Source organism: Onychostruthus taczanowskii, unplaced genomic scaffold (genome assembly GCF_017590055.1).
Source record: "Onychostruthus taczanowskii isolate IOZ18803 unplaced genomic scaffold, ASM1759005v1 scaffold27, whole genome shotgun sequence".
NCBI classification, from domain to species: domain Eukaryota; kingdom Metazoa; phylum Chordata; class Aves; order Passeriformes; family Passeridae; genus Onychostruthus; species Onychostruthus taczanowskii.
Window position 1 is genome coordinate 9,990,764 of NW_024500017.1, and position 16,557 is coordinate 10,007,320.

Sequence of the window (16,557 nt, forward strand, 5' to 3'; positions counted from 1 at the left end):
TACAGCAACATGTACTGTTATTTTCACTTTCTAGATTTTAAGCTTTTCCAGCAGGACAGCCTCATCCCAATTCACAAGAGAAACGTGAACAACCAGAACTACAAAATTAGAGGAGAAATATGAATACTATGAATGTATTAGGCCAGATTTCACATAAATATTCCATCCTTTCCCTCAAGTTTTCATTGAACTATTCCTTTCTCAGTGTCAGCAAGAAATTTTGATTATACAACCTAAGTAGGTTTGACATTGTACCTCATTACTGCTACCCATGGCATAGTTTTAATTTCATAGTTTCAGCTATTTGGTCCCTCTTACAGGAAAGGAACTTTTGCCTCATTCCTGGTAAAGATCTACAGGGAAACTAGATTGCTCAACGTGGGTCAGATTATTGTAGATATTTAATAATAAACTATTAAAACAAACCACAGCTCCCTCTACCTGACATATCTCCCTGTTATATTGAAGAATCTTCCAGCTCCTAATATGGGCCCATAATATGTCTTTTCTTCTTTCAAGGTAACCAATCTCACTGATCCAAGATGACAAAACTGTCTGTAAATCTGGCCTCTTTCATTTTAAAGGCATTTTTAAAGCACAAAATTCAGAAGATGCTCCAATCTGAAAAAATACCAAAAAAGTTCATACCAGTGATCTGATTAGTCTAAGAGAGTGGAAGACAGAAGTACAAGGACAAAAATAAACACTTAAACTTGATAAGAAATAGAAATGAAGAATACACCTAATAGATGTTCATTGCAGTGTCCTCTAAAAAATAACCTAAATATCAGGAATGGTAAAGACTGAATTATTTGTAGTAAGTTCACTACTGAAGTTCTCCACACCTGCCAACTCAAACATGGCTGAGCACAAATGGAAAAACCTCCCTAAAAAGACAGAAACCAAAAAAAAATCTATATAAATATGTAATTTGTTAAGTAGGTTGTTGGTTGTTTGGGGGTTCTTTTGAGTGGATATCAATTGTGTCTGGTGTCCCAGACTCCAATCAATGACACATTTAGCACACTCCTTCACTTAATGACTTTTCACTCACATTTGCAATTATAATTCTCTGGTGATATCAGCTGCCAACAATAGTTCTCTGTAACACTGTGAGGGAACAAGTAGAGAACTGCAAGCAGACATTCAAAGTCCCTTTGCTTACCTTGCTGAACAAGGGCACATTTGGACAGTCTGCAAACAGCAGGGTCCAACAGCTAAGTCTGCAGCAATTACCAAATTGCTGCAGAAGCTAGTAAGGGCCAGGCCACCAAGAGATCCACGGAGAATGTTCCCATTTTAAGGATAATCCTCTGTGAATGTATTCCAATCCTTCCAAATGAGTAGAGCTGCAGATATGACAAGTCCTGGCATCATCACACTGAATTTTGAAAGCAGTCTGGAGGCTGCTGCTGCAGCCTGTAGGTTCTGCTGAAAGTAGTGTCACAACCACCCATCTTCCCTGCTGTATACAGAGGGCTCAACTGCTCCACTGCAATTAAATAATATATACAGGATACCAGACTGAGAAGCAATCTATACACTGGTATCAATCCTAACCTTGCTCCCAGAGCATATACACTTTTTAAAATTACTTCAAAGAAAATAAGCTCAACCCAGCAAGCATGCAACTCACAAGCATCAGATAAGCGCACAGCACTTGGGTTTACAAAACATCTTTGCTCTTATGCAGAAGTTTTTGGGTTTTTTTTAAAGAAAGTCAATTACTTGTTTTGCAATAATACTCAGGAGATCCATTCTTTTAAGCATACTCGTAATCCTGCTTCCACAGAGGAAACAGTGCACGCCAGAACAGCACAGTCATGGCATCCACTTCAGAATCAACAACCTCAAAACCAAAACCATACAGCATGAAATATTACTAAACTCCTTTCAGCTACTTTCATACTGATTATCTCTATTTAAAATGCAGATTTCACCAAGTCTGCCTCAGAAAATAATTTTCAAGATTTACTGACAGTAATTGGAACCAGACACAGTGCGCTGGCCAAGCAGCTCATTTTGAAAACATTAACTCCATATTACAGAATCAATCTTACATCAGATCTGACAAATAGACTTGGAAAATTACTGCTTTCAGAGCCTCTCAAACACCATCTCCCCCAGCATCAAGCCACCTCCTTCAATAATTTATAACAAACAAGAATTAAAATAGACTTTCCTAGTTTATAAATTTTCCGGGCATATAACTGATAAATTTGAATTATGTTTCCCTACTTGGAACAACATAAGAGTTGAAATTTAGTTACTGGACTTATAATATAAGGCCTAAAACTTTCTAAAGAAGACAGAAGTAACTTTTAGTAGGATTCTTTTTTTCCTAAATAATGAAACTAATTTTTCATTTTCATACTGACTGTTAAAAATTTTCCTTACCAACTACTAAATTAGTTGGGGTTTTTTCTGTATTCTATGCAGCATTATACCAAAATTCATCAAATCATAGAATATCCTGATTTGGAAGGGACCCATCAGGATCATGAAGTCCAACACCTGGCCCTGCACAGGACACCCCATGAATCACACGAAGTGTCTTGTGAGTGTTGCCACCTACTAAAGCATCATGGCATTCATAGGAGGTTCCCACCATCCTCATGCCTGAGAACTCAGAAGTATAGAGTGCCATCAGCTTCTGGAAGTCTGGATGAAATTAATGGGGAAAAGTCTGGATGAAATTAATGTTGATAATCTTAAGGAATTCACAAGTATTTACCCAAGGCAGAGCATAGCTGACTCCTGAGGGGCTCTGATGAAAGTTGAATGGCCCAGAGAACATTCTTTGACTTCAGGACAACTTTCAGGACAGGTCTCCCACCACAGACTCACGTGGAGTCTGAGGTGCCCAGAGCTCCATGAAGAGAAAGGAAGCTGGCCAGATCTCTGGATCACACAGCTGCAACCAGCAGCTGAAAACCAGCTGCATCTTGGCCAGGTAAGACTCCAGGGGCCATCCCAGAGCCCCAAACATTCACCACGATCCAGAAAGCTGAGGCAGAGCACACCCTCAGCAAACTGGCAGAGGATTGGAAAGTGGAGAAGAGAGGGCTCACACAGGGAAGGGCAGCACTTCTACAAACACAAACATACGCGGATAAGCCCAAGGATGGGGCCAAACCAAACCTCATCAGGCCCAGGGCAGGAAAGCAAAGCTGTGCCCCAGGGCAGAAGAACCCCAGAGCCCCCAGCACAGGCTGGGGAGGGCTGGCACAGCACCAGCTCGGCAGGAAAGGGTCCAGGCACTGGGGCAGATGCCGAAGGGAACAGGAGCCAGTGGGAAGGGGGTGATCCCTGCCTGGGCAGACTCTGGCAAGGCCACTCTGCACATATCTGGTGCCCAGGTGGGGACCCCACTCCAGCAGGAGCCTGAGGAACAAAGAAGGGTCCAGCCATGGGTATCCAGGTGGTCAAGAGTCTCAGGGGCATCATCCACAGGGAGAGGCAGAGGGAGACAGGCATGTTTTCTCTGGCACACAGAAGACTGGGAGCTTCTGAGAGCTGCCTACAGCTACACCAAGACGGGAGCTGTAAAGACAACGCAAACAAACACTCTTATCAGCTATGGCAGACAGGGTAAGGAAGAGCAATGGCCACAAAAGGCACCATGGAATATTCAGGTTGGACACTAGGAGGGTGGTGAAGAGCAGGCACAGGTTTCACATGGAGGCCATGGGTTTGCTGTTCATGGAGGTTTTCACAGCTTCAGAAGTCAAAGCCATGACTTACTTCACCCACTGCTACTTCTATCCCTGCTTTGAATGAGTGGTTGGACCAGAGACCCCCAGCAGCCTCTTCTGACCATTACACCTGCAATTCCATAATCTCATTAATTCCTGTGATATGCTTCCAGCAACTATAGTCTTGTTTATATAATTGTCCTCAGACATAATGAAGTCAATATTGGATATAGAACTATCCATAGATTACATCAGTACAGTCTTTTCTATAAATAACCAGGTGTTATCAATAGATTCCACTGCCAGCCGGTCCAACAGTTCTGAAATCACAAATACTTGATGTTAACACTATTTTTATCAGCTGATGCCAAATATTTTAAAAAATAAATTACAGAGAAAGTAGAAGTTGCATACATAAGCCTACTGTACTTAAATATGTCAAACACAATCCCATGGTCACTTCTGTAGATGACTCAATGTTCTTCCAGAAAAAGAACCCTTCAAGATTATAATTTTATGCCAGTATATTAAAGAACAAGCAATATGAAAGATATTTTTACTTAGCTTGTGTGCAGGGACTCCCTCAAATTTGAAAAAGGCAGCAGAATGTTTCCTACAATACACTATTTTGAACATGAAAACTTCAAAATGTTATTCTGAAGCAGTACACAGGGATGCCTTACATTTAAGGACTACTGATCTTCAGTCTCTTATTTTTTTTCCCAGCAAATCTCACTTTTGTTTTCTGCCGGTACTGAATACAGCTTTTCAAACCATCATAAACTAAATACTGAAGGTGGACAATATGACCCAAACTATTTCTCAGTCACCCTACAAGTGCAGAGCTTCTGTACTAATCAGAATTAAACCATTTACAGTTAACAAACAGTTTAGAAGTAACTCAGGAGTAGGACTGGTTTCTAAAACTCATTCCCACGACAGTGCAGTTTAAGCAACAATTCAATGTAACCAACAAAATAGCTTGGTGAAGGGGAAACCTAGATCATGACCTGATATTAAAATCCGGGGGTTTGGGTACTTCTGGTGCAGCAACCCTGAAATTCCCACACTGTCACCAAGTTTCAAACTAACAATGAGAGCTACTCAATTTTATCAGATTAGTAGCTAAAAGGAACTCTCTTGCTTGCACTGACTGATGCTTTTCATACCTTTTGGTTAGCTAACTAAAGCAGTCTTAAAAAACACAAACCCCAACCTTCTGCCCACATTAGTGGGTAGGGTACTGCAATGGGAAGAGATCTGAGAAACCAGTTTGTGCTGAAGACAATATTTAAACTACACATACCCCAGGGCATCTCATTTCAGAACAGGCTCTAATCCTGCCTAAGGTCTAAATATCCACAAATTAAACCCATCAGTGAAGTCTGGAAGCACATGTTTCAATTCTGATTCTTCCAAAACATGACTTGCATGTTCAGCAGGATCAGCAGCAAAGAATGCCAGTACCCAGCCTACAGTGACAGGCATTCTGGGGATAACAACACACAGTTGTTCCCAAGTTAATCTTAAAGCAATTTTTATTAGCTCTGCAAAATACAGAGTAATACAAGAATATAACAACTACGTGCAGCTGAATTTTGTGTCGTACTTCAAACAGAAAACAACTGCGCAACAAGAACATCGTTTAATGCAACTTAGCGTTGCTTTATAATTATCTTAATGAGAGAGGCTGTTGCACAATGACTGTTCCAAAACCATGAAAAGAATACTCACATCACAGAGCCTGACTACTGGTACATTTTCAGGATGGTTTAAACAGAACATGTCAAAAGCACTGTGACAGAAGGGCAGTCATGTTCTCTGACTTCCAGCTGAGGCATTCCTACTTCCTCTACCACTCCAGAAATTTTTGGATTTCATGATGCAATTTACTTGGACAACCAATATATTAGCTGCAAAATAATACTGGGAAAAAAATAGAGGAAAAAAGATGACTTTTCTGCAACAGAAGGCAGATGATCTTAATCACTGGAGAGCAGTTTGATCCTCAGCACTGACAGGAAGGCACTGCATGGGCCAGGACTGCCTGTTTTGGTGGTGATGCAGTGTTAAACCAAGATAGGTGAATTGTTTAACCACAACAGAACCTTCCCTTCCCCTGGCTCCCTAAAAAGACAGAAATACTTAAGACATTTGGTATCAACATATTGAGTAGTGAACAGTACTATGAGCAAGATGTAGATCTCAGAGAAAGAGTAAACAACAAAAAATTAATTTGACTCCCTAAAAAGACAGAAATACTTAATGAGCAAGATGTAGATCTCAGAGAAAGAGTAAACAACAAAAAATTAATTTGGCAAAACCACACTTCCTTAAAGGGAGTATTAACTTTGCAACCATTAGATGCAGCTTCAATATCTCCCTGCCTTGCAAGAGGAACGTGACATTTGGAAAAAAAAAATCAGCAGAGAAACATCAAGCTTCTTTTCACTCTCCGCATTAAAGTTCATCCCCACTGCAAGTCTGAACACTGTCCTTCAGCCTCTTTTGTTAACACTGCACATTAACATGGAGCTCTTCCCACAGGCTTCTGTGCCAAACACAGCCAGCAGCTTCCCTGCCTTGCAAGAGGAATGTGACATTTGGAAAAAAAAAAAATCAGCAGAGGAACATCAAGCTTCTTTTCACTCTCCACATTGAAGTTCATCCCCACTGCAAGTCTGAACACTGTCCTTCAGCCTCTTTTGTTAACACTGCACATTAACATGGAGCTCTTCCCACAGGCTTCTGTGCCAAACATAGCCAGCAGACTCCACCTCCATGGAAATCAGCTGAGCAATTCCACAGCAAACACTTCTCCTAAATGTTGGAAGGAGTCCCAAGTCTGTTTTCTGTTCCCAATGCTCCACTTGCCAGTACTTGGTACAGGGCTGGTTAGTCCTGAAAGCACCCAGGCCTTGGGGAGGCCAAGGCAAACCAAAAGAACACAGGAAGACACAGAAACCTTTCTGAGTAGTCAGAAGCATCTTAAAGCACCTCAGGCAAAAATTCCCTTGAAGACTTTGCTGATATAAAACGTTGCTGAATACTAATATTCCCGAAAAATATCTGTGAAAACCTCCACCCAAGGATGTGGTTCTGTCCTCCTTCACTGACTGGAAATGACACACGTGCTGCTGACACATAAGCATCAGTTACTTCATTAGGTCAAGGGTACAACTGTGCAGAATTAGCATGAGTGATGCAAGCCAAGCCCAAGAACAGAGCTCCCACATAAAAATGTCATTAAATCTGGACTTTCTGCACTGCAGATTTTATTTTCTATATAAGAATCTGAAAAAAAGCTCATTAAAACTAGGCATCAACCATAATAAATCAGCTAAAAAATTAAAGCTGCCCACCTAATTTCACCATATTTGCATATGAAAAATGTTTACCAAAATAGAAAAATAAGCAAAATAAGCAAAAATATGGCTCTTCATAGGAATCCTGCCATACTCAGTTCATGAACCAGATGATGTCCCCTGAAAGAGGTTTGAAGTGCAAGGATGCAACAGTCCTTAAAACTTACTTCTCCTGTTGAAAGAGCTACTACTACATGAGCTCAACAGAAATGCTGTAGAAACATGCAAAAAGTTCATCTGAGCAATCAATTTCATGTGCAGTTTGTAACTTTCTTTCAATGTGAAGCATTCAAATATAGCTGGTGCTAGAGCAAAAAGCATCAGCAGTAGCATTTCTAGAACAAGAAGGTTTTGTGAAAATTGTTTAAAGTTAACGTGTACAATGGGACCTACAAATGCACACTTTAGGAAATGCTGCAAGCACACACTTCCAGTCATTTGTATACAATAAACTCAAGCACCAAAACTCACCACTCTTGCACAAAGCCACAGTCAGCTGCCTTAGGCTCCACTTAAATGCAGGAAACAGAGACTCATAGTTGGCAAAACCTGACAAGCTCTGTACGCAAGCGAAAGCTAATATTTAATCTTGCAAATACCAACTTAACTAAAATACTGCTTAAAAGTACAACACCTCAAGCTAATTATATTTAACAACTTAAACCAGTAGCTTCAAAGACAGGAAACACCACAGAGTTATCAATAGCCTGTACACCACAGTGCTTCAGCCTCCAACGATCTGCAAGTCCCATCTGTGCAAAGATTAACCAGACAGCTAAAATAACTTGATTCTACAGAGGGGGAATAAACGACTGAAGCAAACAGCCATAGTTCAACTTACCTGCACATTATAAACTGTCTAAACTATTAAGAAACAGATTTGTTGCATACCAGTAAACTGAGAGAAAACTAGCAGTCAACTCTTTTAAAGAAGGCATCTTAAGAAAACTTTACCCCTTCTTCCCCCCCGCCAAAAATAAATTAATGATTAAGAGTCTTTGAAAATTGCAGCAGAGATTTGGTTTTACTGGGATGCCTGATACTCTCAGGAGAAATTTAAAAGTAGTATTACACATTGCAGTGATTCAAGCTGTGCAAATAAAGGTCTTGTTTCTCAATTTCTGTATAAGCAAGAAGTCAGGTGTCATTAACTACAACAAGAAGGAACTTCACACTGAAGTTCATGTTGTGTAAGAAAGAGCAACAAACACACTAAACTTCTCCCTGATCTTGCAATATGCAGCTTCACATTATCATACAGAATCACAGCTTCCATCAGCTCATTAGAACCAAGGAATGTTTAAGTACACAGATTCATTATACTTAGATGAGATTTTACTGCTTCTAGTTAATATTTGGCATAACCTGACTCTTAACTGAAACATCAGCTTAGCAGACCCTGATCTAACTAGTGTGTTTATCAAGACAAGTCTTTCAGTTACCATATTCAAAGCAAAAAACTCACCATAAAATTTTAATTAGGTTTCTGAACTCAAAGCAGTCACGCAGGCTGAAATAAAATGAAGAATGCAAGACCAAACAATCGTGCCTAATCATATAATATCTCAGGATATCAACTACTACATTTATTTTGTAATTAATAATAATAAATCATTGGATCAGATGTGGGAACTCTTTTTTCAAGTTAGAGTAATCAAAAAAGAAAGGAAGTCAAAATGGACAGATGAGTAGTTTAAGAAAATATCACAGATTTCCTTGTTAAACAATCTGTCTTGTATCACAGCTGAGTCACGTTTGACTACTGCAAGTTCTGTTCAGCTAGAGATATGCACACCAATCATCATAAAGCCCTAGAAGTCACCTTCACCTTCCTTAGCATTTTCATTGGAATACTCCCTTGATATATTCAGAACAGATGAGAGACAGGTTGCAGAAAAACTGGCTGCCCTGATACCAGAACATTTCCAATGTTCCAGTGACCTGAAAGTACCTGATCCTGTCAGCAGACAGCTTAGTTATCCCCACTGCAAAGGGCTGTGTGAAATTTGTCCTTGACCTACAGGGAGATCCAAGAGTTATGCTCACAGAGCCACCACCAAGAAAAACATTCCTGAACATTGCCTTTGTTGCACTGGGAGAAAGTATACACCTGTCAAACTAATATTAAAAATTACTTAGCAGTAGTATTTCTTATCTTAACCTAATTTGATAGGAAAAAATGTGTTTACTTATCCTCCTGCAAGTGAAATATTGATTGTTCTTAAGTTAAAGTTTTACTGGGTAAGTTTACTGAACAGTAATTTAAGATAAGCAAAACTCCAAAAGAAGCAGACTAGGGAGAAGATGAGAAAGAATATTTATTTACAAGCATGATCTGTATATAATCAGATAATTTAGTTAAAGTTTATCAGCAGGGCTAAAAATATATCCCATGAGATCGCTATAAAATGCTCAAGATACTCCCAGAAAACACAGAGTTAACAAAACACACTACACTAATCATATGAGCATGTTGCAAGCATGTTCATTAAAGTACTGATGCATATCAAATATGGACCAGTCAGCCAGGAAAATGAATACAGATAGAATGGAAAAGCAACTCTTTCAACACAAAGGTGCCCATCTCCAGCCAGAGCCCGAGTGAGGATGAGGTAAAAGAAAGAAAGATGCGATGGAGAACTCAGCAATTTTAACTTTGAATACTTAAAGCCAACACTAACGAGAGACTGTTACTGTCTTGTCAGGCCCAAGAGCAGAGACCTGCTTTAGAACTCTAGGTAAGAACAACCAGATGTGCACCATGTATTAAACCAGAACACAATTTTCCGTCTGTTCTGCTTTTACCCTTTTGTTTCCCATTTCCATCTTATTTAATAAGTCTGCTTTCTGTTTTACTATTTTGTTTGCCTGGTACTGAGGATATGGAGAAAGGAGACAGTTTGGTGAAGGCTAAAAAACCTGCTCTGTGCCAGCAGCTCCAAGAAGTACCCTGAGAGAGGTGCTATGGAAGCTCATGCGCTGAGGAACATTTTCTGCCAAGCTGCAGAGGGTCAGCAGGGCATCTTCTGTTGCCAAAAAGCACTTTCCAGAAGCTAAAAATCTGAGCCTTTTCTGGGAGTTATCAACAGTACACAACACAGCTCCCCACTCACCCAAAACTGCAAACTCACGCTGTGATTTCTGCATGTGAAAGTCCCCATGGAAGTCAGAGCACAGCCACTTGGAGCGGTGAAGGGAGCAGTGTGGACAAGGCACAGACACCAGCTCAGTCCTCAGAACACTGGGAAACACTCTGAACATCTGCAGAATGACAGCCCTGCGTTTGGCTGAACTCTGCTGTAGCTGCAGAGAGAACAATGAAGTGCATGAATAAAGCCCTCTGAGGCTCAGCTGGCAGTTTGATTTATTATACTCACGTTAAGCCTCCAATGTTCATTCTCTGCATAGCTCGGATACAGCAAAGGATTTGATTTGGACTAACTTACTTTATTTCTATATTCTTTACATAAAAAGTCCATGTTCTTACAAATTTCACTAATACCACTTTGATATCTAACATGTTGATTCAGTGTGAAACATCAGAATTAAACAGCCTTTTAGCTTCCTCATTCCCACAGGATTCATCATGCCCTCAGACATGAAACAATCTTATCTAGGGCACTTCTTGGGAATATTTTAATCATTTTCCCTTTACTTTTCTAACCTTCACTTCTGCAGAAATACAGACCAGATTTGCTCTACCTTCTTGTGCTGTTAAACTCTTTACTGCTGTTGTTCAGACTGAGGCATGCTAAGACAGTGTATAAGGAGCAAACTGGTATTACTAAAGGATAACTGCAGGCATGCAAAATTATCTGTACTAAATAAATTTTAAACTGAAAGCTATGTTGTGATCCTTCCATTCAAATGCCAGCTCAGACAATGCCTCTTTTTTGGGAAGTAGGGCTTTCTCCAGTTAGACCAGTTCACTACTCTTCTACTCTATGGAACTTCCTGAGTAAGAAAAAAAGCAAGAACATTTTGAAACAAACACAAACAAAACCAAGTTACTATTGATCAACTGGATCTCAATACACTCTCTTCCATATGTATACCTTATTATTGTTATAAATTGATATTATAACATTTTCCAGTTAGGAATCAATAGGGAAGGAGGTTTTTTTTGTTATATTTCTGGATTTATTTTTTTCTATAATCCTTATCATTGCCCAAGCGGTTACAGGATCAATCATTCACCAGTGCAGCCATCCCTCCTGCTCTTCTTTCCATTCCACACTCCAACAGGGCAATCTGGAAACGACCACTGAGCCAGGCAATGAACACTCAGGCCAGACAGCTACCCAGAGAGTTTTCCAATAAATTAGATAAAGTAAATTACGCAAACAATTTATCACAACTAAGTCATACTACCTTCCAGACCTTTTCAGAAAAAGAAACAGATTTATCATCTCACATGTTTAGGCACTAGGATTTTGGATCATTTTAATATTATTCCATGTCATGCATGCCAAAGGTAGATCTGAATAAACTTGCAGAAGAAATCTATAACAAACTGAACAGATTTTTTTTAATGTTTTCCAGTCCTGATAGTTCTGAAAGCACTGACCTTTCCCTCATCCCAGAAGTTCCCTTCACTCTGGTGGGCATGCCTTCACCCTCATATATACCTCTAGCTTGAAGATTTTTACCTTTCTGGAGTATGGAACACTGATCACAAAATAAAAAAAACCCCAGCCTGTTCACCAAACCCAAACTGCAGCAGCATGCAACAGCATACTGACAGCCTATTCAGCTTGTTCTCAATCTGATTATTCACGTGTTCTGTACTGACTGCCATCTGCCCACTCCTCCTCCTGTCTGTATCTGACACAGACTTTGTGCCATCTCATAAGCCTTTTTTTTGGCACTTTTCTGCACACTTCCTTCAGGACACTGCTACACAGAGGGAATAAACTTCATTTTAAGATTGTTTCCTGGAGCACCCCAGGCATTACATTTCTAATCAACTCAAATTTAGAAAAGGTTTTGCCATGTAACATTCAAAAATGCCCTATATATTTATATTTTGCTTTTAAAACATGTGTGTGCATATATATATATGTAATATGCATGCAGATAAATCATACATATTAAATATACATATTAATATATTTACATACATATTTAAGACAGGATATACATTCAAAACAAAGTCAGCCACTACTCACATTCTTTTTTTCCCCATTTAAACTGCAATTTGAGCACTAATCACCAGAAGTAATAACAGAGTAAGCACACAGGTATTTTTATTTTAGGCAAACAATCCACTGCTTCATAGACTTGACAGTTGTCTCTACTAACTCCATGGCTGTTGTAGCCAAATCTTATCATGCACTGAAAAGGACGTTGGGATTAATTACGTCGCTCCAATCTGGCCCTTTTATTAGTATCAGGAATGTTCATTCCCCAAGTTGTACATGACAGTCACTGAAAACTCCATCTGGCTTTTATGACTTACACCAGGAACTTCCGTGCTAAGAGTTCATGAATGTATTAACTGCACCAAGGCTTTTGGATTTTTTCCCCTCTCTTAAATAAAGAAGCTTGCAACAAACAGCTGAAGTATGAACAAACTTCCAAGTGCCTGTTAGCACTTAGAAATTTAGGAAGAAAGAAAGAAAGATTCTCTGCTTCTTTACACAATGCTTGTTTGAAAAATGTGGAGAAAAATAAATGCAAAAGATCCTTCTCTTTACTCTCTCTGCTGCTGACCTTTAGACCTGACACCCACCGCATCCGGTGGGAAACTTTTTCCAAGAGCCTTCTTATAAATATTTTAGCAGATTTAAGCATCCAGACCGCATTTTATTCACCCACATCTACTAAAAAAGTACTGATTCACGACAACATATATGTGGACCTTTATATTTACGTAAGTATCTGTCACACAATAAAATATAATTAACAGTATCCTGAACGCGCCACGTGAAGGTACTTTTGAAGCTTGGGGTTTTTTGGGGGAGTTTGCTTTTTTTACAATATTTATTCTTACAGCTGCTACAAGGCTCTAAAATACAACTTCATTGCTGCCTATTCTCCTATATATGGTTTTAAAACAGATTTGTATATCCTCCATAAATAACAAAAGCACTAGGAAAAGTCCATGCACCCCTATCTTTGGTCAATAAACGTAATAATGATTAACTCAATTTCCTTCTCAAAATATAATTTCAAGTTTCTCTTAGATGTTTTGCCAATAAATGTCCTTAAACTTGCAAGAACAGCTTACTTAAAGGAATCTGTTCAGCTTTTCAGTGTCTAAGGACTGCACCTGTTCCTTTTTAGATAACCAGCCCCCTTGTCAAGTCTTGCATTCCTCTTGTTTCTCCACTACAACAAGAAACTGTTTTGTGCAGTACAGAGCAAGTCACTCTAGAAAGTCACAGGAAAGATTTCTGTAATTTCCACAGGGAACATCAGCACTCCTCTCCAGGTGCACTTCTCCTCCAGGTCAACCCTTCTTCCCTCTCTAGGTGGTTCCCCTAGAGAGCTACAAATTTCACAGTCTTGTAGACGGCTGTGCCAGATTAGTGCTCATAAGGAAACTTTCCAGCTGCTCTGAACATGCCGTGGAGTCAGACAAGGACAACCCCATTCACCAAGACAGGTAATCAGGAATTTGGCTCCCTTACACAGCCACAGCACTAACAAAAGAGACTGAAGTATGAAACATTAGACACTGTTCAAAGAAGGTACTGTTTACTTAGAACTAGATTATGCACATTGCTTTACTGCAGGATTTTATGCCAGCAAAGTTCAGCTAGATTTAGCAAGCAAGAAAAACAGAAGAAATGTTTGGGTTTAGTGCTTATAATGGAGGGTTTGTTTCAATTTCACCCATCAAGTTTTACTACACATGATTAAATGCTAACTGCAAGGACAAGTTTGAAGGATCAGTATCTGAAGACACAATTCCTCCCAAAGGCCGTGTTACAAGAAGTGTGCAGTGTAATAAAAGCCTTTATTTTCCAGTCTTAGCATTATCGAGGCTTCTGTTGACACTGAAGTCCTTTGGGTTTTACGGCTGTTTTGTCACCAGCCATCAAAACTGCATTAGTGGCCCATCTACATATGATACAGATCAAGGCTTCAGTCCAGCAAAACCTCTGTCACATGGCTTCAGAGTGGTCACAGCTCTGTTACCAAAAGGAGCAGGGGACAAGCTGTGTCTCACTCCAAGTTATTCCTCAGATGTCTCCTAGGACACTGTTATGCTCCTGGCTCATAGGAAACTTGCATGCAGACATTTGAGACAAGCAGCAGCTCTCAACCCCTCCCGTAAGATAACGCCAGTGAATTATCATGCATGAGAACAGCAGGACAGGATGTACAGTGTGAGCTTACATAAGACACAAGGCACTGCTGGGAACCAGCACAAGTGAACAGCATAAATGGCTCAGAAAATGCTGATGTCACTCGTGTACGTTCGGCTTGCGCTGGCCAAGTTTCTCTGAACCCAATACTGGCCCGGCTGTTTGTAAAACCTCGCAGTCTGCTCTGCTAGAGCCACATCTTGAAAAGGAACTTGTTTTCAAAAACCTGTGTTTCTTTCTAATGAGAGCTTTCTTTAAGATGAGCAAGAATCTAAAGAAAAACAGAAAATGTAATGGAGAATTGGAAACAGCGTGTAATTGTGTAAACAAACACTTGCTCCTAATACTTACTGAGAAAACAGTTCAAGCACAACTTACCCATTTTAAAACATGACCTCTGCAAACCTACTAAGGTCAACGAGACTTACAGTAGTTACTCAGTAAGCCCTGCTTGCATAAATTAAAGATGCCTAAGGGTAGCTATGAAACCAGGTATTTGATTTTTCCAGGGCACCTACATATTAAGAATTAACGATGATTTGCCATTCTACCAGAGCAGCTTTCAGGTTCATTAAAAAAAAGAAAAAACACAAAACCCAAACCAAGCCCAGCTGGGTTGTGCTTACCTCCTCTTCAACACAAAAGCTTTCCTACTTACTGTTAATCTGATTATGGAAGTTTCATATTAAATTGAGTAGGTAAGTGAGACACTATATATCAAATTACTTTCAAAAAATGCCCAATGTATGAGGCAAGAATTGCTTCTTCCTGGTGTATCTTTATACAATATATTTTTAAAAAACAGAAAAAACCATGACTAATCTAGCTGCAAAAATCAGGATTAAGCGAAACTGTAAAGAGAGAAAACTTATTTCACTCAGGTCAGGATTTGCAGCAGCAATTCCCAGCTCTGTGCTTGGCTGCTTCCATTTGTTATTGCAGTGGCTGCACTTCAGAGCAGTGTGTGAACCACAACAGTCAAGTCCTTCAGCTTCAGAACTCCTGTATTTAGGTTTTTACCTATTAAATACTGAAGTATTCTCGTCTTCCACACAGAGCATCCTATAAGGTGAGGGGAAAAATACCGTTCCTAAAACTAACATTGCCTTTTATTACAGGTATAATGAACTTATTGTCACTGCCTTCACTCCCTTAGTATTTCCTTTCAAAAGCACCCTGTAGTTCAGAGATGTTAACTATCAGGGATGATCTGCTACATCAGAAATTCACAGGGTTTCCTTAGCAGTGGAAAAGGACACCACACAGGTTTGTTCCAAACAGAAATGGAAAAAAAAGCCATCCATAAAGTATTTGCAGTGTGGAATAGCAGCTCTTTGAAAGCACACACTACATCAAAATATGAAATACAAGATGACCACCGTGCAAATCATACAATATCGCAGGTTATTAAATGTCTTTTTAAGCAAGCTCTTACTTCCATCAAAGTGTGGCTACTACAGTTCACATCCTGCCTAGAGCCTTTCTACTTCTGTGATAGAAATAGCATCACTATCTACCCTTTATTACTACAGCAGATAAGCATTTCACAGTCATTAGTATGTTTATTCACAGAACGTTTTTGGAAAGCACCGCTATTCCCAATTCACAAGCAAACAGAGGACTGGCTGGTGCAGAAAGACTGATCCAAGGTCACAGAGTAAGTCTGCGGTAAAGTAAGAAACTTCACCTGGTTTTGCCTTCCTGCAACTAATACTTTCTATTAATGAGTCACTGCTGCTCCTCTAAATTATTCTTTCAGCAGGAAGAGACAACAGACTGCCTGTGGCATTCAAACTCTACATGCTAATAGCGGCTCTGCTCCAGGGTTTGCTAAAAAAAAAAATCACACCCAAGGGCCTTGTTCTGTTCTGTCACAGAATCCTGCTTGTACACTGGGCTGCTGTGGGGGAAAAAAGGAATATACATATACATATATATATATATATATATATATATATATATAAAATTAGATAGCCTGTCTCGTTTGTAACCCAGCTCTTTCCCTAGAGAAACAAAACCCAGTCCTTGAATAGTTTTACTCCCCCACGCCACAGACCACCGGGCAAGGGCAAAGTGCAGGAAGGGACAGGCAACTGGGAGACAAGTTATGCAAAGCTGGGGGCCGGGGCGGGGAGCAGCGCTCCCTAAGGCCCACAGGGAAAAAAACCCACAAAAACCAAAAAA